Below are 25,325 nucleotides of genomic sequence, written 5' to 3' on the forward strand. Positions count from 1 at the left end.
AACCTATCACTACAAAATGAAGCCTTGGCTGAAGGAAAATACTGCTGCAGAAATCTTCAGGTTAAAGAAAACTGTGATAGTCCAGCACCCTCTCCATAAATAATTTTTTGGAGCTTTTATAATGTCATTGTTTTCCTGTAGCCTGACTCTACTCATTTAAATGTCTTTTTAAAAGTTATGTTTCCTCTAGTTTAAATCCTCGGTTATCTTACTGGTGTAAATCAGTTTTCTGCTTGAGGCTTTAACAATCCATAGTCCTGTTCATGTTGAGGTTAACTGAAGGTCTCTAAACACAACTAATTAGAGAGGAAGGAAAAGACAAAGATTTGTTTTCAAAGCCAGGAAAATGGTGACTCTCTGCTGCAAGTCTGGCATTTAATTATATTTCCCAATAAAAATATGTAAATAACATATGGCTGTTGCAGAATATGAATTATAGCAAAAAACAAAAATACAGGAACTCGACTAAATGGCTCTTTGCCCTAATAGTTTTCAGGATCCCTGGGTTCTTGCTGCAGCTCTGTAATAACTAGATAACTGACCTTTGAAAGCCATTTATCCTTCTTGAGCTTCCTCTTCCTCTAGGATAAAATAAGAGCTTGCTGGAGATGCTGCCCAAGGTTCTGAAAAGTGTAGAATTCTATGACATCAGCTACATATTATGGCTTACTATCAAATTTTCACAACAAAGAGGGGTTTATCTTTGGAAATGACAGCATTTGTTTCTTCGGAGCATGACTGTAAGTTGAACCATGTATGAGCAGAACCAGGAAGGTCTAAGAAGGGGGCTTTCCTTACAAAGGTACTAATTGGGAGATAGAGAGGGTAAGAACTGGGAATGGAAGAGGTGAATGTAGAGAAAAGACAGATTTTTCTTTTAAGTTGGCTCTTGTAAATCCTCACAGCTAAGAAGGTTCTCAAATTCCATGTGCTTAAAACTAAACTTCTTTGTTGAATTTTTTTTGTCAAAGTGATGTACAGAGGGATTACAGTAAGGTAATAAGTACGTTTCTTGTCAAACTTCTTACCCCTTCCCTCATTTTTCTCTTATTTTCCCTCCCCCATGCTCACCACCATCAAGTTGTACAGATCATTTCCAACATGTTGTATTGTGTATATCTGTGGCATTGGTTCTTTGTCTCACCATTCTGTTGTTCCCCTTCCCTTCCCTAATTCAAACAAACGTATATACAATACCAGGGTACCAAAATCAAATACATTGACAACAGGGAATATACCATCAGAGGGGAAAACATACAATAGAAACAAAAAGTCACATAGTACATTAAAAACAACAACAAAGAAAAACCTCTTGTGTCCATAAAGTTCCAATTTTCTTCTAAAATTTCTTCTAACCAGAGCTTAACACAGTTGACAAAAGCCCTCTCCTTTTTCACATTCCAGGTGGCTTTATGCTTAAAATACTGCATATACAGAGATCAGTCACTTCTTGCTTTTGTCATCTGTCACCCCCATTGTTCCAGTGGCCATTTACCCTGAGTTCCTGATCAATCATTGGCCTAATTCAACTTCCAGAGTGATTCTGTCACATATACATTTTTTTTGTGCTTGGAACCATGAAGAAGCTTTCATATTTGCACAGAGAGAAGCCAGTCTTCACAGTAGTCAGTATGCTATTACCTCCTCATCTCTCCTGGTTCTCTTATCTGGCATCTCCATATGTTTCTATCTCTCTGCAGTATCTTCCCAAATGCCCTTCCTGCCCAAAATGGCCCAGCCTCACCAGCATCTTTCGAAGAGGCTGTCCAAGAGGGACTCCGGCATGTGTATCATTTTGCATGCAATTCTTTCAGGATAATCATCTGGCAAAGATGATCTCACCCTGTATGTTTCTGCATCAGTCTTTCATCCTACCCATCACTTTCATCTGTTTTGTTCACCGAACTATCTAATCACCTAAAACAGTTTCTCATCTGCAGTAAATGCTCGGTAACTATTTGGTGAAACTCTCAATCTTAGAGTCTGTATTTTAACAACAGGGCTGTCTTAATACCATAGATACACATAAAATCAATCTGTGTGTCATAGTTTATAAACTTTACCCTCAGATTATTTCCTACTTCATTTCCCCATATTCTTCTTTGGAGGAAAACTCACTATTGTCCCATGGGCTATCATCCCACTGTATTCAGCTTAGTGACTTGAGGAGTTTTGATGTCATCAATTACAAAACAAAGCAGTAGTGTGGGGAGAAGTCAAACACCACCTGCAAAGGAAAAGCATCCATTGACTAGGAGCTACATTTTAGGAAGAAAAAGCCAACCTAAGATGATAATGACAGGAGAACAAAGACTGTCAAATGAAGAAAAGAAAAATTATAAACTATACAAAAATGTTAAATATAAAATTGAAATTGCAGACAGTTGTATAAGAGAAGTATTTAAATTCATAAGGTAGTGATATTATGAGGAAGGAAGGAAGGAAGGAAGGGAGGGAGGGAGGGAGGGAGGGAGGGAGGGAGGAAGAAAAGAAAGAAAGGAGAGAGAAAAGGAGAACGTGGGAGGGAAGGAAGGAAGAAAGAAAGGGCTTCAGATATGGGTACTAAAAGAGTAAGGGTAAACAGGAGAGTCAAGACCAGTGATTGTGTAAGACAACAGCGATTCCAGAGGTTTCCACTTAGTCAGGATGTGAGGGACCTGAGAAGACTGAAAGGCTCTCCTTTCATAGTTCACATACTCATGTATGTAATAGCTAGGTTTTTCCTTTTCTTTATAATACTTTCGCAGAGGCAGACATGTATTTGTATTATTGCAGCCAGTGGTTTGGTCAGGGTCCTGCATAATCTGCCAGACCCTGATTCATATAGGGGCAGAGGTGCTGAAGAATTAGGCCTGTGGGAAATGAAGGTAGAAATGAGAAAAATATGGGGATGTCATTTGTGAAAGTCCTTAATATTTTTTGACATGCATGGTTAAGATTATAGAAAAGAAGCAAATAGAAAATGCACCTACAAGAAAAGATAAATGAGAATTTTCAAACAGGATGCCCATGTTCTAAATAGAAGCACTGTAGTTAGTTTAAATGTAAATTTCTGTAAGTATGAAAAAATGGATGTTTCAGTAAAGATTCAAAATAATGTATCTAAAAAAATGCAATGTTGGAACTTTGTAGTAATTTAAATAGGAACAACAGAAAAATGTTAGTAGAACTTCGGAATTATTATCCAACATTTGTTTAAAATGTTGGATTTGAAAAAAATCTTCAGGGTGTGGAGCTGACAAGGTTGCCTCTTACCTGTGAATGATTTTAGGAATCAGTGAATTAAAGAGGTTGTTCCAGGTAGCAAACAGATTCAGAGAATATTACATGGAAAAGGAAACATCATCATGGTCAATGAGAAATCACTGCCTTATAATGTCTAAAAACTCATACAACAATATGTACAAGAAACAATGGTTCAAAAATTGGGGGACAATTTTTGTTTTTGCTTTTGTCAGTCATGCAGCTTGAACTCTGGGCCTGCGCACTGTCCCTCAACTTTTCAGCTCAAGGCTAGCACTCTACCACTTGAGCTACAGTGCCATATCTGGTTTTCTGGTACATTTATTGGAGATAAGAGTTTCACAGACTTACCTGCCCAGGCATATCTCAGCCACCTGAGTAGCTAAGATTACAGGCTTGAGCCACCGGTGCCCAGATGGGGGAAATTTTATAAAGATTTTACTACAACATTTTAAAATTTAATTTCATTGTCAAGGTGATGTACAGAGGGATTACAGTTGCATATGTAAGGTCCACTACAACTTTTGAGGGCGTAGGGGAGGGGGAGGAAGCAAGAGATGGCAGACATATTAAGGCCATCTGCCACCTAGCTAACTTTTACATTGTTTTCTCATATCGTCTTTCTGTACTGAATTTGAACTTCGTAACTATCTTGGTCACTTGCTGTCCTTAATTTCAATTTAGCTACTAAGACATTGGCCATGACTATGGTGAGGTACAGAATTTTAATGCACCACTGATAATTTATATGTTCAAAACATCATCTTTAATGTTACAGTTTTTGAGAGGGTAAGTTCTGGGGCTTGAACTCAAGACTCTGCAGTTGGTAGATTGGCACTCTGCCACTTGAGCCATTACCTCCATATGAGACACATACATGTACCAGGAAAGTTCTCACTTTGATACCTTGGTCAGCCTGGACTGTTATCCTTCTACTTGGGCCTCCCTGTGTCACTGGGAATGAGGGGTGCACGTGACTGCACCCAGCTATTGTGCATCCCTGTGGATGGGATAATAGGTCTGAGATGACACCCAATCACTGATTGAGATGGAAGGTAGCAAACTTTAATGCCCAGATTCGTAGTACCCTCGATTACTTGATCTTCTCTTCCCAAGTTGCTAAGTCTACCACCTCAAGCACAGCCACCAAGTAAGGCTTGAAACCCTTTCAGTGATGCAATGAGTTCTATGGTACTGACATAGCCCCCGGATTGGGAACGCTGTGTAACATCAGAGATAGAATGTCTACATGAAAAGAGGTAGTGAGTTTAAAGAAACAAATGAATTAGAAAAGGGCGTAGTCTCAAATCCCTTGGGTGTGGTCAGATGGTCTGCAGACAGAGGTGAGGGCAGGGCTGCATTTTTTGATTGGCCAACTGGGTTTGTGATTCAGTCACATTCAGAGCAGAGATTAAAAGTTACATGTCCAAGTAAATGTTAAAAGTGTTATAAAGTTAGAGCTGTTTGGGTTATCTCAGCTTGGTTTTATGGTGTAATACCATTTTGTTATGTTGAATTATGAAAAGGAGTCTGTTGTTGAGGCTCTTCACTTAAGATTTGCGTCATTCTTTAAGCCTTTACTAGAATGCTGGAGGCGGATGTGGAAAGTAGTAAGGGTTTGGGATTTTCGGAGAAGCTCCTCATTATTTCAGAACCAGGCAGATGCTTATCTCCAAAACTCTCAGTGGAATAGGCCCTCTGTGTGCTGTGTGCTCCCTGCTGGAACCCAATGAGTGGAAAAACAGTGGGTGTTCTTAGAAGACAACTAGCCTGGAAAACAGCAAATTAGCTTACATCTAGCACTCCCTTAAGTTCTTTGAACCTCTACCTATACATTGCTTATATAAATAAAACAGATTTGACCAAATCAGTTCCAAAATCTAGACATCTGATATTACTATTTGACTTTGGTTGGATTACTAATATTTTTATCATTTTTTCATCTCCTCAGTAGGTTATTTTTGCTAGGTTGGTTTTGCTTGGTGGTACTAGGGTTCAAACTCAGGGACTTGATAAGTGTTCTACCACTTGGAATGTACTCCCAATGCATTTGTCTTTAGTTATTTTTCAGATAAGGTATTATTTTTTTACTTAGGCTAATCTGTGGAACAGGCTGACAAAGACCACAGTCTTCCTATTTATATTTGCCATGTACCCAGGATGATAGGAATGAACCACAATACGTGGCTTAATTTTGAGATAGAGGGCTATTTTTTTTTCCGGGCCCAGATGGGGTGAGTGGCCTAGAACCCTATTCTTCCCAAAGATCTTCTCCTGAGTAGCTGGATCCTTTATATTGTTAAGTGGAATAATACTTGTCAACCTGATTCATTCCTCTATCTTTCTTTCACTTTCTCCATCCCTCTTTTGTTTCTAGAATCCAGCGAGGTAATAAACAGGAAAGCGTTAACACTTTTTGATGTGGTATATAATTATAAGCATTACTGCAGTATCTATAGGAATGCTAGCTTATAGCTGGCATATTATACACCTTTATTATGCATCAAACATAGTGCTCTGTGTTTATAATACATTTTCCTTTAGAGATTTGGTACCCAATACACTGTAGTTAACCATAGCCTTCTTAGAGATGAGAGAAACTCGGAATTCTTGTGAGTAAAGGGACATCATTCAAAACATAAATAGCAGGAATCAAATCCAGGCCTGTCTGTAACCTGCGGCTTGAAGGGAAATATAGTCATGCCGTAACCCAAAGGGGAAAAGTAGCAGAGACTTTCCTGTTTTGTTCTGAATGAATGTAATGATATGCTCTTCTATTTCATTTAAACAGAAAGATGGACAATGCCTGTAGGCAGAGGAACTGGAGATCATTATGGAATGATGGTCTTTTGCCCTCATGCCCATTTGCATTGTTTTAGGATCCTGTCATTGGAATTGAATTTTAATAATGAATAATAAAGAAGAGGTTGGTGACTGAGTGTCTGTGTGAGAAAATAGTTTGAAATGCACACAGATATAATATAAAAAGACTCTGTCTAATGTATATATATCAGACATACATACAAATAATAATAATAAACCTACTTTATACTAATATATTGTCTAAAGAATAACCAGATAATATAAAACAAAGATTTGATAGAAATAAAAAAGAAAAGCACACAGATGATTTAAGCAGCCCCTCCTCCCAATAAGAGCATCTTATATTTTGTTCATTGAATTAAAAAAGAAAAGATTTTTTCTTACACAAATCAGAAAATTTCATTCTAATTAATAAAGAACTGCTGGGCTGATTCTCAGAGACAGAAGACTAAGCACACAGAATCAATTAATTTCAGAAAATAGCGACCGATAAATTTTATGATCATTTTCCAAAGGAATCAGTAGTAAGGAGGTCACAGCTGTTAATAGCTAAATCTTTCTCTTTCATTGTCCCATCAAGGTGACCAAGGAAGGTTGCCTCTATCCTGACAAATACCTGCTTTAAAGGCTTAGGTTCCTTTGGGAATCTTTGTTGCTAGTGTGTAAAAAGGTCTGGCATAGTTGTTTGATTTGATACTAATTCAGTGAGGCAAGCCATAACCAGCGGTGTCACACCTAAATGTCTGGACACACTGCCCATCTTCCCTCCAGGACTGGTCTCAGTTTATAGGACTGCATCAAGCGTTGCTTGTTCCCAGTACTTCAGCCTCAGTTCTTACCTCTCACTGGCTGCAACAAAAGAAATTTCCAGTGTAGAGGGTCAAGATTTATGTAATTTTTAATAATCTCTTTATGTTACGTTTCAGATTCTTCTTCCAGATCCAGGGATAATTTTTCTCTTTTGTGATATACGGGAAAAAAGTTAATTGCTGTTTGAGAACATGGTGAGGAGTTTCTGTATTTCAATGCAAATTTCTTGGTTTTCAAAATATTTCTTGTAACGTGTGTGTGCTCCTGTGTGTATGTGTGTCTTTGTAAAATTTAGAACTTAGAGTAAACTTAGAGTACTCCTTTGTAAACTTGAAAACTTCATAAACTTAAAGTAATCCTTTGTAAGCTTGGAAATGTCTGAAGTAAGGAGGCCAGGTCTAGCCAGCGCCATATTGGCCACATGGTGGATGGTATGGTCTGGCATCTTGTCTTCGTGCTTCGGGAAGGAAACCCCTCCCCATTGCCTTGCAGGTAATGGGCGTGCTCAGATCCCTGGAGACAGGGGCGGGCACTTGGCTGATAGGTTACTAAATCTGTCAGTCCAGTGCCTGGGACTGGGAATTTCCTGAGGATCTGCCCCCTGCCCAACCTATTTAGGCCCAGATCAGCCTAGCCCAGGATTCCATGCAACCTGTGTCTCCGTGATTGTGTCCTGTGTCCTGTCTTCTGGCTCGACGAACCCCAGTCATCATGGAGTCCCAATTCAGCTCTCCATTGGAGCTGAATTGGCTTGTTGGTATTGTTCTTGTTATTTCTTTCCTCTTTAGTTCCTAGCTGTGTTGCGTGTATTTGCATGTTACAGGCCTTTGTAACAACTGGCGGCCTGTAGCCTGTTAACTGTATAATACAGACTCCAATATTCTATATTTTAAAATGTAACTTCTGGGATGATTTACATTACAACATGACTATCCTGCATTTACTCAAAAAGTAATTGTTAGTACAAGCATAAGCTTAAAGTATTTGAGTATTAAATATTTAACATAAGTTAAAAATTTTGAGCTTCTTACAAAATGTCATGTCAAAACCAGCTTTACAATGTCGGTGGGGGGGGGGGGGGAGGGGGGGTATGAATGGGTGGGAGGGAGGGGGGAGGCTGGGAAGGGAGGTGAAGGGTAAACAAAGGAGGAGGCTGCAATGCTTGGTAAGAAATGTATGCATTATCCTGCCCATGTAATTGTAACCCCTCTGTACAGTATGTTCTCAAATAAAATAAAATAAAATTTAAAAAAAAAAAAAAAAAAAAGAAATGTACTCATTGCCTTGCCCATGTAATTGTAACCCCTCTGTACGGTATTTTCACAATTAAAAAAATAAAATAAATTAAAAAGCTAAAAAAAAAAAAAAAAAAAAAAAAATTTTGAGCTTCTAATAGAGGATAAAACTTTCTCTTGTTCTAAACATATAAGCTCTCTATATGTTCCATTTAGAATCTCATAAGCCTTTATTTTTATTAATTGCCTATCATTTCTAAGTTGGCCAATAATTTGAAAGTGTTTTTAGGCAATTTGACCATAAGCCATTTTTTTTGAAAAACATTATTGGCATCCATTTAAAAAAGGAAGGGGTTGAAAAGAGGAAGAATTCTTTGATAAAGACACCAGACATGTTCATGAAAGATAAATGACAGAAATGCTTTGAAGAAAGCAATGGGACACATTAAATCATTATGTTTTACCTCAAGTATTTTTCCTTCCTCAGAGTTTTGAAATTTACTGTCCTAAAAGATGATGATTTGTGTGGATAGGCTTCAAGTGTTCATTTCCCAAAGTAACATGGACCTGCTGTTTGGACCACTTGAGTGTGTTGATGGATTTGTGTGGTAGACATGCATGGTCTTTAGCTTTCACTTTGTATCTTTGATGTTTTTTTGATAAGTATTTGTGAGCTCATGTATGAGAGTTGACAATTTGGGGGTGTTCAGATAAATTTATTGTAATGAAAAGAATTTGAAGGGCATGATGATTTGAAATTAATATTTCATTAGAAACATTTTGAAGTGTCAAAATGTATACCAATCAGCTTTGTTTGTCCTCAAAAATGCAAATCATGTGGCTAATTAGTTTTCTTTCATATTTTGCCTTAGTTTATTTTCAGCTCTGTGAAGTTAAAAAGATGTCCCACCCGTGGCTTGTTGTGTAAGGGTGAGAAAAGAAGTACTATTTTCATCTTCAAAAACAACAGCTTGCAGGGGTCAGTCTTTTAAAGTAGATGCTTTACTTGCTGAAATTATTAATCAGTTTCCTTCAGGAAATCTATGAAATTAAATATTAAAGTACAGATCTAAACAGTTCTACAGGCTCAGGGCTTCTGAGGGCATGGATTCCTTATTAGCTTAAAATAGCTGACCTTCCTCGATCCAAATGTAGAATCTGCATGAATAGAACATATTTCATTTTGTCTCATCATTTGGGCTTCATTTACCTTTTAGCACTTTATAGCTTTTTTAAATAGACACAGTTTCTCAGAAGCTAACTTTTAACAATGGCATAGTTAACTGCTAAACAAAGGTCTTCGTTATCAAAGGTCTTAGTTAACTCAGCCAACAACCCTCATTTTCCACCTATCATGTATCAGATGATCCTAATTGCTCAGAATCAATGAACAGGATACCATTCTCCTAAGACTTTCATTATGTGACAGACACAAGACAATGTGGTAAATATGTATCAAGTGCAATGTATAGTAGGTTAGAAAATGATAAATGCTGTGGAAAAAAAAGAACTAAGAAAATGTGGATGTAGGTAAGGGTTGTCACACTCGTAAGTGACTGTGTCAGGGCTTATGAGAGAATTGCCATTAAAAAATAGAGTTTTTGACTTAGTAAGATGTTGACAGTCAGAGAAAGCTATGAGAAGTTAGCAACCAGCATTCTGGAAGACAGAGTTGACCAGGTATTAGAACAGCAGGAGCAAAGGCCCCAAGTGCCAGTCACAAGGAGGAGCTGAAGCATTTTACCTGGAGTTCAGAGAAGTGGGAACAGCATGAGGTGGGATTAGAGGTGGAATGGGAATGGCTTGAGCACATAATTGGCTATTGTAATGACTGAGTTTACCTTGAGATAAGAAGTAACTACTGCAAAGTGTTGAGAATGGAAATGACATAGTCGGATTTACCCACTACAGTCAACAGCATTTTAAACAAATTATTTTTTATTTTAATCACCCAGTTATTTACTTGTAGATGTATAGGCACATTCTAATTACCACAGATGGAAAAAAACAAAACAAAAAACATGCAGCCAGTGTTTCTTTGGCTTTGGCTTACTTTGCTTGATATATATTTTTTCCAAGTTTTTCCATTTCCTTAAAAATGGTACTATTCTTTAGCATACAGAGGCCAGTGGAGGCTATGCATAGGAATGGTGGACAAAGGCTCAATAGCTAAGTACAGATGCTCATATAAGAAATATCCTTTGAAATGAACTCCAAAAAAAAGGAAACAAGAGACAATCTTTAGTTGCCATTGTTGCTGCTTTTGTTTTCTTTTCCTTTTGTCTTTTTCTTTGTTTCTATTTGGGAGGAGATGGGAGGACACATAAAAGGTGAAACAAGGGTGAACAAAGACAACAGTGATACTCACTAGACACTATGGGGAAAATGACCTGGATGTCTTATGGGTGGGGACAGGAGGGAAAGACTGGGAGACATGGTTCAAAAAGAATTGTACTCATTTCTCATTACCTGACTCGTATAACTGTAACCCCTCTGCATATCAACTCTACAAAAACAATAAAAATAAATTTTAAAAGTAAACAAATTATTTTCTAAATTCCAAATGATTTACAAGGGGTTTACAATTTAGCAATGTCCATTTATGTGTCTGAAGTTTCTCAATCTGAGTATCCCCATCAGTGGATTAGAATGGAGTTTAGAAAGATAAAACACAAATTAAAGGTGTTACTTGTAAAATATGTAGACATTTTCAAAAGTAATATTCGTAGCAAAAATTAATAATGATATTAGTGACAATATCATGCCTTACATTAACATGTACTGGATAACTTTATCTTACAAGTGCTGATTCAGTTACTTCCAAAACTTTCAGCCATTATTACTCCCATATTATTTTAGTATAGAGGCATGGGAAGCACAGAAAACTAGGTCTTTGCCCAAGATGCCGCTGAAAAGGGCAAATTTGGATCTCAGCGTAGGCATTATGAGAGTGTGTGCTCAGGGTTGACATTATTCACATATTGAAACAAAGATTATACCAAAGCCCAAATAGCAAAAGGTAAAAAAAGAAAAACTTCTTATATTAGAAGGAATCTTCATCTGCTTCTTTATAAGGGAAAGATAAGAGCTGAGAAGACTTGACAGCACCACAGAGGAGTGATTGTATTACTTCAGAAAGGTTAGCTCCAGCAGTGGAAACAGAAGTCTCTCACCAAAGGTTTATTTCTCCCTGGTGTTAGAAAACTCTGAAGCACCCACTGCAACTTCATTTCCTCCTATCTTCATTCTGAGGCTCTGGCTGACAAGGCTGTCCTTATCTGGGTCAAGCCTGTGTCATAATTGATAGGAAAGAAGATGCATCTAACCAGAGACAGCCTTTTAAATCTTCTGTCTGGTGGACAGAATTTGCCTTTGACTTCTGCCTTGACCAAAATAAATCACCTGGGGATGCCTGAGTTGAACAGAGTAATACTATGTACATACCACACTGACAGGCCCATAGAAGGGAAATGGAATAGTCAATGAATAGATAAGAATCTACCACGTTGCATTTTAATCATGCTTAATTATTGTGCAGCTGCTAATCTGAGGGTGTTTTGTACAAGTGGGAAGATATATAAATAAAGAAATGATAAAACAAATCCTAGCTACAACATGCTTCTCCTAAGAGATTTCTTAGTTTCTCTAAGCCAGTTTCTAAGCAGAGAACCCTCAGGGAGTCATTTGACTAACAGTTTTCTTGAATTAGGCCGTGGGGAGAGGTGGGAGAGGAATTTTTGTTTTTTTGTAAGTAAATTAAGTATAAAATATGAGGAGATTCTGTTCCTCGGAAAGAATATAAAAGACCATGCCCTATAATCTTGGTAGGTAATCTCAATTTCATCTGTAAAGGACAGGAGGAAGTTAGGAAGATGTAAATTGACTCTAAAGCCTGGCATGATATTATCTATCTATAATCCCAGATACTTTAGGAAGATCACAAGTTCTAATCAAGCAGAAGCCAAGTTAGGCAGACCCTTTAAAACAAAACAGAAACAAAGAGCCCAGAATTGCTGCTTACATGGTAGAACACTTTGTTAGCAAATACAGGACCCAGACTGCAATCTCTAATATTGGATGTAAACAAATACAAATAAATTAGTAAATATTGTTTCAATAATGAAGCTCTCAGCTTTCTGGAGCAAGTTTGCATCCCTATCAAAAGTATACTAATGTTCCTTTTTCCTCAGCAGCAATGCCAGCATCTAAATTGAGCTAATGAATATAGCTATTACATCATGTAGCCAATGTATTATTTTGTGGTAATTTAAAATACACTTTGATAATCTCTTTTAAGAATATAGTATATTGGTTTTATTGTATCTTTTTCCTTTTTTAAAAATTTATTGTGAAAATACCATACAGAGGGGTTACAATTACATGAGCAAGGTAATGAGTATATTTCTATCAAGCATTGTTGCCTTTTTTCTTGTAGTACTGGAGGCTGAACTCTGGGCATGGAGCATGCCAGACCATGATCTACCACTTGAACCATATTCACAGCCCTTTTGTTGTTGCTTTTTTGTATTTTTCAATATTTAGTTAGTTAGTTGATTGTGAGACTTGAACTCAGGGCCTGGGCGCTATATCTGAGACTCATTGTGCTCAAGGCTAGCACTGTACCACTTGAGCCACAGCATCACTTCTGGTTTTTGAGTGGTCAATTGGAGATAAAAGTCTTAAGATTTTCTGCCTGGATTTGTTTTGAACTGTGACCACAAGAGCTCAGCCTCTTGAGTAGCTAGCATTACAGGTGTAAGCCACCGGCACCTGGCTGCTGTTATATTTCATCTCTTAAGATAAATTCTTGATAACTTTGCCCAGACTAGCCCTAAACTCATGATGCTTCTGTCTCTTTTTCCCTAGTTCTTATGGTTATAGATATACTCCACTTTATCACACAATTTATAGCAATTAACCCTTATTATGTTGTACAATATATGTCTTGAGTGTATTCCTGCTAATGGAAGTTTGTATAGTTTAATAATTATCTGCCCCCTCAGCCCACACCTTCAGTTAATATAGGTTGAAAATTTCCAGATTCTACATGAAATCATGCAATAGTTATTTTTATGTAGGTATTTTATTTCACTTAAGATGATATTCCTACAGGTTCATCCATGTTTGTAGCTGAATAGTATTCCATTGCAGAGTGGTACATCATATATTCCTTATAAGCGTATGTGAAGGCACTTAGGTTGACTGTATTTTGGCCACAGTGCCTAATGCCAAAATAAACACAAGGGTACAACTGTCTTTTTCCTGTTTCATTTCATTTCCTCTGGCCATGTATCCATTATTGGACTTTCTGGATATATTTTACCATTTTATATAAAATGTGCAAGTTGTGTGGCACAGATTTTCTTGAGAGTTAGGATAACAAAATGATACATATGGAGAGGTCAATTTACTCTATTTCTTGAAATACTTGCTTTGCCTAGGATTCTCCTTTATTTAAGTCATCCACTCTATGTCCTCTTTAAACCCCTGTTCTCACCTCTCCACTTCTGTTATAGATTTAAAATTGCTATAAAATCAAATTGATCTGAAAAGGTAAAAATACAGACTTCTTTCATAGACAGTTACATTCAGAATGTATCATCACTGATCTTATGCCACTGGGCAAAGTACAGAAGAGTTTGCTTTTCTTTTAATCTCAAATTATTATACTCTGTGCAAAAGAGAATACATCTGCTTGAATAAAATTAGGAACTCAAGTTTCTGTGTTTGTTTTTATGAGATGACACCCATGAGGCTTTTGACACCTAGTTCAAACGGTAGAGTGCTTGCGTGTCTAAGAACGTGTGTTCCAAACTCCAGTACCACAAAACACAACACCACACAACACAAAACAAGAACAAAAGAATTTATCTATTTTAAATATAGAAAATAAAAATAAAAGTTGAGATGATTTCCTTCCTTGTTCAAACAAAAACTATAGATTTCTCAGATAATAATTTTCCTTTTTTGAAATTATAATTCTAGGATTTTTGCACAGATAATAAAATTCGTGGCTAGACATTTGTCTTTTTTGTTTTGTAGTGCACTCTTTTCTTATCTGAGAGCTTTCTTTCTCCATAGAGGAATAAGACTGTTAAATATAGCACTGCCAAATACTCCGGGATCAAAGCTCTTTGCTCAGTCCCCAAAATGGAAAAGCTGCCACCAGCCTTTCAACCACAAGTCTTTATGAAACTGGACTTTCTTCTAGAAGTAGAAGTCTGTGAATTGAATTCTCTTTATAAAAAGTTTTACTTCAGATTTTGCCCTTAGTTTCATTTTTCCCCTCAGGGATCCTTTATTTTTACTAGAATATTCTCTGGAAAATGATCCAGTACAGTGACTTATGCTGAGGCCTTTGCACCCAGTTCTTTTAAGACATCTTCTGGAGTCGTATTCATTATTAAATTCAGAACAGAACTTGTTTGATTTTTGTCGTGATTATTCCTCATCTGCCATTTTTGTCTTGCTTTCCTCTGATCTAGGATAGATTTCTGCATATATCATTGACTTACTTCCTTTTACTTCTATGAAGAAGGCTGAATACGACAACATGCTCTTTTTGTTGATTGCAGAATAGAAAGTAACTTGTATTTATTGGCTCAGGGTGATCCAGAATAACCAGGGTACATTCATCATCTCACAGTCAAAAGGAGGAAACTCTTTTATAAGAAGTGATTCATATGCAAATCCAAAACCACTTTACCTCATACTTAGAACTGACTTAGCTTTAAATTGCTCTTTATTCTGGCAGTTAATTGTTCTGGAGTATCATCAGTACAACTGGAAGGACGGGCCTTCTGTGATTTTAGGAAAGGTCCAAGAGTTTCTTTTCCACAGAAGGAAAAAGTCTTCGCATAAGTCTTGAAATCTCAAAACATCTAATATTTTCATAATTTGAGCATACAGATTCATGAATTGATTGCACAGTACACCTAAATAAAAATGTGATTATGTTAACCAAACTTAGCTAACTGACTTTTCCTTTAAGAAATTCATGGTTTCAACCTGATCTCAGGAAAAAATAGCATAAGAAATTGGCTGCCAATGCTTCCCCCCCCATTAGGGAATTAAAGTGAAGTAATTCTGGTCAAACTAAAATAGAATTTTTTTGTCTCGCTTATGAATTTTTTTGAAAAAAAAAAAACCATTGAAATTATATGGCAAGTATAGGCAGTAATTATATATTTTTTAAACTTTTGCATTTTCTAGCTATTTAATAAACCAAAGATAGTTAATGCTATTAATAGTTTAATTGTGTTTTAACTCAGTTTTGTAGTTAGCACAGTTTTTTGTTTTTGTTTGAACTTGCAAGTTGAAAGTATTTCAAATTGTCATCTAAAGTATCAAATGCAGGGCTGTGCTCCTTTCAAAGTAAAGTTTTCTTACTTTACCTTAGAATCCCATTGCATTTTGTTTAAATGTAGTTTTTGATACTTATGCATTCAGTAATAACTTTAATTTTTTAACTGCTAGTGCTTACTACAGTCACCTTATAGATATTCAAGTAATATATGTTGGAATAAAAATTTACAGGGAAGAATTGCATATTTGCATCTAGTCAATATTTTTTTTTCTTTTTCTTTTTTCTCTCTTTTGTTGGTCCTGGGGCTTGAACTCTGGGCCTGGGCTCTATCCCACAGCTCTTCAGCTCAAGGCAAGCTCTATACCACTTGAGCCACAGTGTCATTTCCAGTTTTCTGGTGGTTTATTGGAGATAAGAGTTAACAGTTTCACAGACTTTCCTGCTCTGGTTGGCTTTGAACCATGATCCTCAAATCTCAGCCTCCTGAGTAGCTAAGATTACAGGTGTGAGCCACAGGTGCTTAGCATATTTTGTGTTTTAAGTGAGCATTTACAAAGCTTGTTAATTGGCTTAGTTCTATTTGTAGTTTAATTTGGTGTATCCTCAAAATGGAGGCATGAGCTACAGTTCAGGTAACTGATGATATTTTCTCTGGTTATTTTTTTTTTAAATTCTGAGATGAGTTATTGCAAGCTCTTGTCTCTGTGTTGTCTGTCTGTCTGTCTGTCTGTCTGTCTGTCTGTGTCTCTCTGTTGCTGTCCCTGTAACTGCCTGTCTCTGCCTGAATCTGTTTCTGTCTCCCACTCTCATACTCTTCCTATAAACCAGTCAGTTTCACCTCCCAAACTGCCAACAAGTTAAGCTTCATATTATATACTTTGATCTTAACTAAGAGACTTCTTTAATGATTTCCCATTGATTTTCAGATAAAATTTAGAATTTTTAAATAACAAATCCTTTCTCATATGCCTAACCTGGAGGAAGGGTTCTAAATTACTGAAATATTTTCTTTGCCAAAGCATACTTTTCCTCTTGGCATTTCTGTACCTTTAACTGTTATCTTTCTTCTAGCCTGGGTACGCAACCTTTCCTTCACTCTAACGGGCCCTGCTAGATTTTAATAATCCTTTGAAATGTACATCTAATACTTCTTTGCTGAACTTCATCAGTCTTCATCTCTTGAGGCCAAACCCTTAGCCTGCTAGCCTACTACCTTCTATGTTCACAGAACCCAGTCCCTTCCTGGAAAGCACACATGGCCAGTGTCTACAATCAGTCATCTCTCTTTAGAACCTGAACACATTCAAGACAGCATTCTGTCCTTTGTCTTATGTTCAGCAATGTGTATTCTACTCGACTAAATTAAAATCTCTCAATCTATGAGAGCTCGACTTTGTTTTATGTCAGTATTACTCCCTTGCATGTATATATATATATATACACACACATATAGATAGATAGATAGATAGATAGATAGATAGATAGATAGATAGATAGATAGATAGATAGATATCTTTAAAGGCATCAGTCACATATCTGGCTCCCTATTACAAAACACTATTAAGAGAGCAGTTCATTTAAGAAAAGCTATTCACTGATGCCACTACTACAACACAGTACACTAGGATATTTAGATTCATTTCAGTCTTCCATATATAAATGCCAGGCAGCATAAAGCTTATTACATACCATACGAAGTCTTTTAGATCAAAGAATCATTGTTCACTCTTACTTCTTGTCAGTTTAAATGTACCATAGCAGTGGAAATATGCCTTTTCAATATGCTGCATGAACTTATTTCAAGGCTTGATAACTGAACTGTCAGAAATCCTAAATTCATCAGAGACTGCATTATTTTTATGTAGATAAAAAGATATGGGTCTCTATTCTATAACATGAATTGTCATCATAATATTACAGTTAAAGCTAATGAACCATTCTCTGGCATTTGAAAAGCCAGTTAACGGAGCATTTTCCTGACGAAGCTCAAGTTTATAAATGAATTAAGTCTGTTTGTGTGGGTGCTGTAATGATCATGAAATTATTCTTTAATGTTATAAAATATCCCCTTTCTGCCCCCAATTAAGGCCAGCAAGTCCTACCAAAAACAAATCATATTTATTTAATCAAAATTAGATATGTATGGCTTGAGAAAAAAAATATCCATGAGAGGAATATTAGTTGTCATAGCAAACTTTTCTTATTAAAATTAGAGTTGAACTCTTGGCTTCAATCAGTTTGTTTTTGTCTTCCTATCCCAGTCAAGCACAGACAGTAGCACACCCTTGACGTAAATTCATTTCTAATAACATTTTTGTTTCTCAGTCAAGAAACAAAAGAATGCTCCGTATTATTTTTAGATTCCTAATCAATCTATGTTGCAGACTCAATTTTTGGAATTCCATTGATTGTTTAATGACTGCAGTTATCACAAGCATGGCTATGTTCAAGGCTGAGTCCTGCTAATACTGTGAGCCAAGAACATAGTTTCAAGTTGACAATTCTTTTTTTCCATATATATTTTTATTATAAAAATACTGTACAAAGGGGTTATAGTTACATGAGTAAGGTGATGAGTACATTCCTATGGAGCATTTATACCTCCTTTGTTTTACTCCTTCTCTCCCCACCTCCCCAACTCCTCCATCCCCCTCCCCTCCAAAATTGTAAAGTTCATTTTCAACCTAGTGTCTTGTACATCTCATTGTTACAATGGGTCAACCTGTATCCTTATTTAATCATTTTGTTATATCCCTTCCCCTCCCAAACTATAGAAATTATAGAAATATGTATAGAAGATGCAGGACACCAGACTCAGATATAGTAAAAACAGGGGTTATACCGTAGAGGAAGAACATACAAAAGAGACAAAAGAATCACATAGTGCATTATAAGTATGTTAAAAACAATAGCAAGAAAGATAAAACCACTCATGTCCCTGTCTTGGGGTTCATTTTGCTTAACATTATCTTATATGGTCATATGTACATAGCTTTTTACCTGTTTTGCATGTCCTAGACATGTAATAGTTATTGCAAATAACTAAACTTATGTTTCTTTCCGCCTGGCTTGCTTCAATTAATGTAATTTTTCCAAGTCTTTCCATTTCCTAACAAATTGGGTGATCATTCTTTCTGATGGAGGCATAAAATTCCATTATGTATATATATATATATATATATATATATATATATATATGTCACATTTTCTTGTCCGTTCATCTACTGAGGTTGGTTCTATATCTTAACTATGGTGAATAATGCTATGATAATCAAGTTGGCAATTCTTGAAGAAATCTTTTAACAAATTTTTAGGAACCAATTTTAGGTTTTCTTTGTTTTACAAAGAGAATAATTATTGGAAAACCTCAAATATGTTCACTTATTGGTATTGGATATTGTCTGCCTGCTGTGTCTGTAATGAATCCCATTGACTTCTATATGAAATGAAACATTTATCTTCATAAATATAAGATAGTTTAGTATGTATATATTGTATATTATGAGATTATGAATATAGGTATATTTAGGTATAAATATGAAATATAAAAACACATTTGCCTTCTCTTCAAAATCCTAGCCTTGAACCCCCTCACTTTGAAACAGGAAGTGAACAATAATACTTAGTTTTAGCTGATGCCCATTGACTCCTCTTATTTCAATTCATTAGCTAATTTTATTTTTCAGGAATCGTGACAAGCTTCAGATTCAATCAATTTTATCTCAATGAGATGCTAAAGTAACAATATCAAAAAATTCCTGTGAAGGGTTTTTTTTTGAAGTCTCTACATATTCAACAACTCCTGTAAAACATTCCCAATTCCAGATAGATAGATAGATAGATATTTGTTCAGCTTTTCTGGTATTGTATTGGCAGTATCTAGGGCTTCTAGTGGATATCTTCTATTGGCAGAAATTTTCTTAAATGTTTTCGGTCAAAGACATTTTCAAATTTGAACTTAATATTTTGATTAGTAATATATGAGGTTTGTGAGAAAGTGCTGAGCTTGAAATCTGAGAAATTATGTTCAAATTCTGACTTACCTTCTATCAGCTGTGTGATATAGTACATGCCACTTGACTATTTCGATAGGTAATATCATCCTTTAAAGCTGAAAGAACTAATGCTGAGTTATGAAGGAACTCCTTCATAAAAGGAACTGGAAAATAGAACATACAGATTTAATTTAAATTGTATTACATTAAATTTAGAAGCAAATTGCTATGTGCAACCAGAGTATTTATCTCAGAATATGGTAAATTGTTTTTCCATGTAATTTATCTAGAAGTTGAACAAGGAAATATGGTGGATTCAAGGTTTCACAGCCAGTGTTTAAAGCAGGATTATTAAAACTTGATTCCTTCCCTGCTGAATAGTTTTCAAAAAAAACAACAACAAAAATAGATTTAATCAGAGTAGTATGTCACTAGAATTTTTCTAGTTAATGTAGAATATTTAATATACTCATTTTTTATATACTTGCTATTTCTTATCTACTTTACCTCAAGAAAAATAAAATAAGCATGTGATGTTAAGTCAGTGGGTTACAGAGTCAGAAAAAATTCAAGTTTATACTTAAAACTGATAGATAGTTTCTTTACCTATTTAAACTCATTTGTAAGAATGGAAACCCAGACTGTTCATTTTTTGTTGTTTTTTCTTTTATTGTAAGGATGCTGTACAGAGGGGGTTTCAGATTCATGAGTAAGGTAATGAATACTTTTCTAGAACTGTTGTTCTTTTAAATGTATATATTGTAAGAAACTTCATTATTCTGCCATATTTCAAATGCATTGCTCATACCATCCATTCTGCACACTAGAACCTTACCCAATGTCTTCAATTAGAATTGCAATAAACACCCAAAATCTACTCAGAAAATACAATGTGCTCAGTGAAATGTTCTCTGTCACAGTCATTCAGGCTGTGTGTCCCTTACTAAATGTAATGTGAGTCCCCTTAAATTTAATTAATGTGTCGTAATTGGTTGTTCTTTTTCAAAAAAGATGATAATTTTTAGACTAAAGGGAATGACACATATAAAATACTGAATGCATATGTAGGATCACTGTGTATTTCTTGATTCTGAGTAACAATAATGTGTCCTGTTTCAACACATGAAACACTGAAGCCTAATTTTGAGGGTAAACTAATAATTAGTGCCTCATTTTATTCATATGTATATGCAGAAACACATGTATCTCATGTATAACTTTTTTAATGTTAAGCTTTGTATTATAATCATTTATACAAACTATTTTAATCACCACATATTCTGATAAACATTTTGAGGAATATAAAGGTGATATTAAAATAGAAGAAATGCTAAAAATAACCACATGTTATATTACTTTCTTTCAATGGGTAGAAATATTAATGGGGATATTTGGAATGCAAACTTTAAGCCTGGAATCACAAATTTTTCAGATCTGTCCTGATTAAACTCATACCAACTGAAGTGTAAATCTGTTCCCATAGAGTGTTTTGTCACAGTTAGAAATCAGATACCAAATTTGTCCTCAGTGGCTTTGTCTCGCCAGTGAAGTGAACATACAGGCTTTTAAACATACGCCTAACAAAAAGTAATAATGATAGAATCACTCTTGTAAACCACCTTTGCCATGATGGATGTTCCTATACAAGTTAATCATGGATGTTCCTATTACAATACAAGTTAATATAAAGTACATTCACATAAGGGTGATTCTTTAAAAAATTACCTAGTTATTAAAACCTTTAGGTTTAATTTCTGACCTCAGCATGAATTTTTAAATTCATTACTAAGTCAGAGTTAAAAAATGCCAGCGTCACAAATATTTGGCAAGAATAATTTTCTCCTTTGTTTAAAGTTTTTTGCCTTATATATAGAGAGAAAATCATATATTAGAATGATTCAAAAGACTTAGAGGGTGATAAAATCTTACTTATAATATTTTCTAATAGCAAATGGCTCATGTTTTTTGCTTTTAAGTATACTTAAAATTTATGTCTGTTCTAGAGAAGAACAGAGTTGTAACTAAAAATGCAATAAAACTGAAATCAGTGAGCAGAAAATTTTAATACTTCTTTAAATAGATGCCGATTTCTACTTATGAACTTTTCATGTAAATACTTACTGTGATTTTTTTCTTCACATTTAACTTTTTCTTGGAAAGGAAACCAAATGATTCTGACATGCAATGTAGTACAAGAAAGTAAGACAGAGATTTTCTAAATACCGTGGAAATTCCAAATTTGAAAATGCCAGTAATTATTTTTTGGCTATTGATATGAAGCCTTTCATCCATCCATATGTACATAATAATATATACCAGAAAAAAGGAGTAATTTCTGAATTATCGCTATTCTTTGTTTGGGATTGATGGTAGGGAATGAAAGGTTAGATAATGTATCATGGTCCAGGTCAATTTAAGTTTCATGACATTAGATCCTTCTCAGTTGGTTCAATTGCTTAGATAGTTAAATATTATGGATTTCAGTCTCATGAAATACATAAAAATATTGCTCAAATTTGCCTTTTTTCAACCATTCATAAATTTTCCCTTTTGGTCAGACAACCTTTTAAGGGTTTTGATTGTCATTTCTACTTCTTTTTAATGTTTTCTTTATTTTTATTGTAAAAATGATATACAGAAGTGTTAAAGTTACATCGGTTAGGTAATGAGTACATTTCTTTTTGACAGTGTCAACTCTTCCCTAGCTTTCTCCCAGGTTTTCCCTCCCAACCCCATCCCCCCCAAAATAGTATAGTTAATTTTCAACATAGTGTTTAGTTTGTGTCATTGCTGAATTAATTTACCTACATTACCTAGTCTATGTAATGTTCTGCCTAATATGATTGAGAGATCACATATGATGTATAAGCAAGAGCAGGCAATCTACTTTGAAGTATAAGTCAATAGCTCTCTGAATGTCATGTATTTACATGGGGATCCTACTGAGACAAAGTGGATTGAATTACTTACTCTTCATAAATAAAATAGCAGGCCTGAAAGTTTGTCATGCAAACATACTTTATATTATTGAAATATACATTTATCATTGAAAATAATGAAAATATTCAGGCTATGTCATTGAGCTTAGGGTCTTCACTTATTATATAACCTACTTTATTCTTGCTTAGAGCAAAAATGACTCTATCTTCACTTACATATTTTTTTTTGTTGTTTCTTTCTGAAGAAAAGATGCCCTTTTCCAACAAAATATAATAAAAATGCACACCATATGTGAAAATAATTTTATCTATCTGTAAATAAACTTACAGAAGTTGGAATAAATCTAGTTTGAATTCTAGGTAATGTTCAGAAATACCCATTTCCCAAAGGGACAATGATAATTACAGAAATTTTATCTGAGAATATTATTTTAAAAAACAACTTTCCAGAATGGAATACGGAAATAAGAATGTACAAACCTAGAAACAGAAACAGTATGGACAGCATTGTGTGTTGTCCCGGTCTTTGTTCATTCATTTCTAGCTTGAGTCTTCCATTCATTTAAGAACTGTGTTTGTTCTGAAGGAAGTAGTGTCTCTAGGTTAGGTACAGTAGGAATAGAAACTTGGAACCTGACAATGGGGGACCTGTAGTGGTTTCTGATTCAGTACAAATGCTAACCTTGGAAAACTATTAAAATTATGCAAAGAAATGGACAAAGCCACATACTAACATTTCAAATGGAACTTATCATGGATTGTTTAGTACATTTCACTCCATTTTGTATATGATACTGCCTTTTGTGTGCTGTTTGGCATTTTAGTGCCACCCATTTACTTTTTTTTTTTTTTCCCGGTCATGGGGCTTGAACTCTGGGCCTGGGTGCTGTCCCTCAGCTCTTCAGCTCAGGGCCAGTGCTCTACCACTTGAGCCAGAGCCCACTCTGGTTTTCTGAGTGGTTTATTGGAAATAAGAGTCTCAAGGATTTTCCTGCCAGGGCTGACTTTGAACCGCAATCCTCAGATCTCAGCCTCCTGAGTAGCTAGGATTACAGGTGTGAGCCACCAGTGCCCAGCCACACATTTACTTATATGACCTTAATTTTTTTTCTAGGTTGTCTTGGGATTTGAAGTTCTGTCCTGTGCTTATAAGATACATGTTCTTACCACTAGGCAACATTTCCAGTGATGATTTTTTTTTTTGCTCTTTATTTTTGAGATAATACTCACTTCTTATCTGAATGCGTGCATGGGTGTTTTTCACCTATATAAATCTTCCTGATAGCTAGTGTAACAGGTACCCATTATATGGTGACTGCTCTGCCACTAATCCACAGCTCCACGTTCAGATTTTTGGTAGTTATTTGGACAGAAGAATTTTATGGACTTTCCTGCCTGTGCTGGCTTCAAACAGCAATCCTCCGATCTCAGCTTCCATAGTAGCTAGGATTATAGGCATAAATCACTGGTGTCCAACAAATAGACTCTTTTTTAATGCAGAAAATAGTTACATATAGTAATTATATTTTTACACACAGCAAGTAATTTAAAATTTTACTGATAAAAATATTAAAGACACTAAAAATAAGATGTTAAATATTTTTCAGCTATATTCTACTAAAGGGTCTGCTAAAGGCTTTATTATCTTTTTAATTTCATGTAAGGTCAAGATAAGTGAAATAGGGTGCTACTTGGACAAGTAAGACTGATCCAATGAGGGTATGGAGATAGGTATAAATTACATTTATGATTTCAGTTATATCTATGAAATCCTCAAGTCAGATAAAACATAATTCTAGCTAAAATAGTAGAAAAAAATTATGAAGAACCAACGTCTGACATTATCAGCAAATGATTTGTATAATGTGTAATTGTAAACTTTGATTTGACTGAAACTCTAATTAGACTTAAACATTCTTTTATGTGAGAAAGAATGTTTAAGGATGTAAAAAGCAATTTATATTTAATTATGTGTTATGTCAATCAATTGCAAGAAAGGAAATGCAGAAACTACTACGTTCTCATTAGTTCATCAGTAGGACATCCAAAGATGAGTAAACACAAAATCCAAATTTATCATCTTTTACTCGTGGGAATATGAATTAACATAACCAGTGCTTCCATATAGGTTATTTACTTGAATTTATAGTTCATTCATAGTTCTATCTAGGATGCCATGAATTTGGCCATGCTGAAAACATTTTCATTCTTCTTTGAGGGGTTTGTAAAAACAAAATAGATGATTATTGAGCATCTTCCAACCAAGAAAAGGTAAGTGCTATTTTTACTTTCACTTCTTAATTCACAAAAGATGAGATTTTAGAATATATACATATATATATATAATTATCCTTTCTTCCCACCACACAACCACACAAATTTCTCAGTGCTCAAAGTGTGAATATGAGAACTTGAGTCTAATTTTTCAAAATCAAAATCATTTAGGGTAAAAAGAGCAGACATATACCAGGAATGTGGTGAATTTCCTGAAGCCACTAGAACAGAGACATCACAGAGAAGTATTCCCTTCATTTCAGGGCAATTACAAGTGTTTTTCTCTCAAATGAGCAAATATGGCTAATTATTAGTAGAATTGAAATACAAATGCAATGAATGGTATTGGTAAAGTTTAAAAAAAACTCACTGACACTTATAGGCAACGTTTCATTTTGAAACAGAATAAATAAATGGCTTTAAAGGATGTGATGTTGCCTTTTGTCAACTCTTTAATGATCTAGAAATAGGTGAACTAGAAAGCATCCCAAGTTCAAATTGATATCAAAGGTTTCCAAGAAAGAAAACTGTTTTTGATATGCACTGTTTTACCCAACATCCACAGATTTTTCATAGGATTTTTCTTTGCTGTATAATTGCAGTTCAGTTGACCTGTGCACTGGTTTCCAGTTGTTCTGAAATGCGCTATTTTTTTCTTCCAGCTTATAGTTATTTTCAGGCTCAAACTGGAAATGAGCAC

General features: G+C 35.2%; 1 protein-coding gene across 1 annotated transcript in view; it reads left to right on the plus strand.

Annotated features, from left to right (window-relative positions):
* Window positions 1–25,325, plus strand: part of Kcnd2 (potassium voltage-gated channel subfamily D member 2) — a 475,705-nt gene that overhangs the window by 91,846 nt on the left and 358,534 nt on the right. The gene's annotated exons all lie outside the window — the stretch shown is intronic.

The sequence above is a fragment of the Dipodomys spectabilis genome, unplaced genomic scaffold (assembly GCF_019054845.1).
Source record: "Dipodomys spectabilis isolate Male_0828 unplaced genomic scaffold, ASM1905484v1 ptg000197l, whole genome shotgun sequence".
NCBI classification, from domain to species: Eukaryota; Metazoa; Chordata; class Mammalia; order Rodentia; family Heteromyidae; genus Dipodomys; species Dipodomys spectabilis.